Source organism: Furipterus horrens, unplaced genomic scaffold (genome assembly GCF_987537825.1).
Source record: "Furipterus horrens unplaced genomic scaffold, mFurHor1.1.pri manual_scaffold_1, whole genome shotgun sequence".
In the NCBI taxonomy this organism is placed as follows: domain Eukaryota; kingdom Metazoa; phylum Chordata; class Mammalia; order Chiroptera; family Furipteridae; genus Furipterus; species Furipterus horrens.
The window spans coordinates 111135512-111140359 of NW_028327171.1; positions in this window are offsets into that span (position 1 = coordinate 111135512).

Genomic DNA, 4848 nt, shown 5'->3' on the forward strand with positions numbered 1-4848 from the left:
CCAAGCCCAGGTTGTGTTTTACTTTCTTTAATGTTTTTTGGTAGTTTAACTTGGGTTATCTTTCAATGCCCTTTGATGACATCCATGGACTTGGTGGGAAAGGATGGTGATTCAGTGGTACCTTACAGCAAAAGCGACTTGAAGAGCATGTCCAGTGGATGTGTGAGAGTTAGTGCCCTGGGAGTTCACCAGGACCAGAATTTCAGAACCCAGCTGGGGGATCAAATATGAGAACTGTCAGCTCCTATCTTGGCTTGCATTGCCACTGAAGCCAGTGTGGGCCTGAGAGGGTCCTCTGCAGGTGCCCTGGGTTCATACCTGGAGTTGCTGGCAGGCAAACATGACACTTCCAGGGAAAAGCCAGCGGAACAATAACTGGGCCCTGAGTTTATTTGTGCAGTAAACTGAACACCAGCACAGTCCTTGTTCTGAGAGAAAGTAGAGGAATGCAACCCTGCTGGTGTGGCTCAGTGGAATGAATGCTGGCCTGTGAAACAAAGGGTTGCCGGTTTGATTCCCAGTCAGGGAACATGTCTGGGTTGCAGGCCAGGTCTCCAGTTGGGAGAGCTTGAAAGGCAACCACACATTGATGTTTCTCTCCCTCTCTTTCCCCCTCACTTCCCCCCTCTCTAAAAATAAATCAATAATCTTAAAAACAAAAAAAGAGAGAGGAATGCAGAATGGATTGAATTTTGTTGATTTGTGGATTACATTTACTCTTCACAAAAAACCACAAACAACTTCTTCACAGTTCCAGATTTGTACTCACTTCATTACTCGTTTCCTTCCTCCTTCCCTTCCCTCAGTGAGTAGTAAACAATTTCTTTGCTCCTCTCTGAGGAAGAGATAATAAAGATACAGCCCTTGCCCTTCTGGGTAGTTTAGAGTTTACATTATCCTTGCACTTTTTATGCTTGATCACTAAATCATAAAAAATTATTAAATCATAAAGAGACTAAATGAATTGGTGGTGGTGGAGGTCGAGGGTAGAAATCCCATAAACTGATTACTATTACCATGAATTCTAATGTAAGGGATAAAGAAGCCAGTGACTCTCAAACCAGCAGGAGATAATTAACAGATGAATCATGGAAAAGGGGTGAGGAAATGACATTCCACCGCTCCTCACACATATCTCTGGGATCAAAAGGAGGAAGATTGTCATCACCAAACACAGAGAAATGGAAAGATGTAGCTAGATAACTTTCCAAATAAGTTGGAGATAGACCTATAACTACATTACCCTTAGTTAATCACACCCTTAGTTAAGTAGTTAATTGCGTTAGATTGTTAACCCAGATTAACCAGTAATGGAGAAACAGGGGAGAAGGAGAAGGGATGGGGGGCTAATCGCATTGCGGGGGAGCTAATCACATTTGTATAAACCAGTTTTCTTTGTGTACTTATTGCATGCATGCCCTGGCTGGCTGTGCACCTGACTCTGCAGACTCATGAATAAACACCTTGCTTTGCTGCTCAAGTCTTGTGTCCTGGTGTTTTATTGTGAGCATTTCTCACACTAATGTCAGCAGAAATGTTTAGGCAGATCAAGGAGATAAATCAGTGGTCTTACTTTGATAAAGCAGAAGCTTCCCTGGGGTGCTTTACAGGTTGTGAACAAAGCTGTGTGAGAAGGCTCCACACTCAGCAGCACTGGTGTCAGCTGTGCTAACTTCACCCTCAGTGCACTTCCACCTCTCCTGTCAGTGTGTCTGTCTCCATCCTTCGCCGCCTAGCCTAGTGCCTTGAATGTCCCTCAGCTTGCTTTGAAGCCATGTCCAAATGTCCTGCTAGGAGAGCCCCATCAGCCAATATCCATAAGCCTAGACTCTCTTTACTTCATGACCCCATCAACAAAAACTCATTCCTGGGGTCCTGTTGTTTCCCAGGATTGTGAGAAATACTCACAATAAAACACTGGGACACAGGACTTGAGCAGTAACTGAGGCAGATGTTTATTCACAGGTCTGCAGCTCTGGGCACAGTCTGAAAGCCAAATCAAAGTGTGTGCCAAAAAGATGGAGCTGGCTGCTTTTATCCTAACACAAGTAAAGCCCGCCCCCCCCTTCCCTCTCTCCCTCTCCCCCTCCTTCTCCTCCGTTTTTCCATGCTGGATACTCTGGAGTTACAATCTAATGCGATTAACTAAATTAACTGAGGGTGATCTGGTTATAGGTCTGTTTCCAGCTCTTCTTTGAAATTTCTCTACCTTGTTTGCTGGGCTGTCTAACTACATTTTCCCATTTCCCAGAGTTTGGTGATGACTCTCTCCCCCACTTTGATCTCAGATATTGTTTGTCCTCAGAAGCATTTGTGCTGAGCTGCGGAATGCCCCTTTTTTGATTTGTAAATATGCTAATACTGTTAACTCTGGCTAAGAGACCCTTTAATTACATTTGCCCTTTGCTACTAATTATTTTCTACTGGTTTGGGAGTCACCAGTTTCCTTTCCCCTTACAGGAAGACAACTAATTAGACAAATGAACCTAGCTGTGGCTGATACATTTATGGCTTTTCTTTAGTTAATGTGTCACCTTTTGTATCAGTCAGTGTTCTTAGTTTCCTGCAACTGAGTATGACTCTGATTTAAGCAGCACAGGGATTTAGTAAAAGGATGTTGGGGAACTCTGTTCTCTGGGAAGGCTGAGGAACAGATTTGGGAAATGGGCAGGAATGTGGCTGCTACACAGAAGCTGGAGCCATAACCCAGATCACGCCATAAACAATAACTGTGAGAATGTAACTGCAGACACCCCTTACTACTGGACACCACAGTTTGCACTGCTGCCACTGACAGCTCTGGACAGTGCCCCTGCCACAGGGTCCCTGCCACTGCTGCTGCCCACTGCCAAAATAAACACTCTCCCAGATTCTACTGTCCTGTGTCACCAGCTCCCGACGTGCAGTCCGGAGCATGTGGACCTGGTTGGTCGACTTTAGGTCATGTGCTCCTGCCCAGACTAGAGACAGCAAATGTTGTACCTTCTGCTGATGTTGCTGTAGTAGAAAATGGGCTCTGCTTCCTAGAAATACTCGTAAGGGGTGGGGTTCTCAAAACGGGAAGGGAAGTTTGGTGTTGAGAAGACAAAAGAAAGACAAATGTGCACCACACCCTTTTAGGCAGCATGTACATTTCAGCAAAGAACTTCTTGAAGCAACTTCATAGCATAAAGGAATTAACGAAATGGTGGGAACTTCAGGCTGCCCCTCAGGCCAACAAGGAAGGTAGTAGGGGTCAGACAGGCCTCCTGAAGCAAAAAGTTCATTTGGTTTTCTTCCATAAGATGGCTCTAGTAGTGCTTAGTTGTCTTTAACTTCATTTTGAAACAATTTTATTAGATTATATTGTGACAGCTGTCATTATCGGTGTGAATTTTTTTAAAAACTTATCAAAGTTGGTGGATTTTTGTGTAGCCATTTTAATATTGAAGAAAATACATAACACTTTCAGTATATTATGCTTTATTAATTCAAGAAAGGCAAAAAGCAACTGAAACACAAGGAAATATTTGTGAAGTTGATGTGGGACTCAAATACTAGAAATTTTTAGTTTCAGGTAACAGCTAATAAGCTTAGTAACCAATGTATGTAAAAAGCTATTGTTTCAGGAACTAGAGGAATGACCCACCTTGACTCTAGGAAACCAGAAGCAGTTCCCCCTCTGTGCCTCAGAAGGACTACAAGCAATCATGATGGTATCTGAGCCATTGTACCCCAGGGTGACCACCGCCCAGGACACAAAGACCACTGCCCAAGACACAGAATGCTGCAGCTTTTACCCCATTAACTTTTCCCCTGAATTCCAAACCTCTTACCTATACCCTCTTCTCATTATAAAAACGGCCCATTTATACTGGAATTTAAGACAGTCTGTTAGGGTACAAACCTGCTGTCTTCTCAGATCGCCAACCATCTGAATAAAGTGCCCATAAAGATTCAATCCCTGTCTCTGCTTATTGGGTCTGGTAGGTGACAGGCAGCGTGGACACCAGCTTTTCCGGTTTCATATTTTGGCGACTCCACTGGGACAGACTTTGGGGCTCTCCAGTAAGTCTGGGTGTCTGGCAGGGAGTCCCACTGGCTGCCTGGACTGGGGGGCTCTGGGGTGCAGATTTGGAGATTCCCTAGCAGCTGCCAAGTGATTTCAGCTGGGAACTCTCCTCCTCTGACTCTCGTCTCGCCACCTCTCATTGTCTTCATCTTTGATTGATTTTGATTGAATCACTGCGCTTTCTGGTTCAGGTTACAATCCTGGGTCATGACTAAGATTCTTAGGTAAAAAGACATCTTCTGGTTTCAGATACCGTAAGGAACCATCTGCTTTATAGAGCTCTGTCTGTTTGCAAGGCATCTTCTGGTGCTGTAAGGAGCCATCTGGTTTAGAGCTCTGTCTATTTGGAAGGCGTCTTCTAGTGCCCTAAGGTGCCGTCTGGTTTACAGAGTTCTGTCTGGTTAAAAGGTGTCTTCTGGTTTTGTGATATTACACAGCTCTGTCTGGTAGAATTGGGGTGAAAGCCTCAGTTCCAGGAAGCAGCCCTTTGGGGCAAATATTGGCTGATTGGTTGACCTATGTTTATAAACCTAGGACTAGAAAGAAAATTTTTTTTATAATACTGTTTGGTTTATGTATTCTATAATCTAGGCTCAGAGGAGTGCTAACCACCGAATGAGTCTTTAAATTACTGTATTATAATGTAAATAGAATTATTCCATCAAATATCAGGGAAGTGGAATAAAAGGTCTTACATAGAAGCTTTTATAAGTTTACATATTAAAGACATAGAATTAATGGGAAATAAGTTAATGGTACAGAGAAAAGGCAATTTGCCTGTGACAGATAACAGAAGC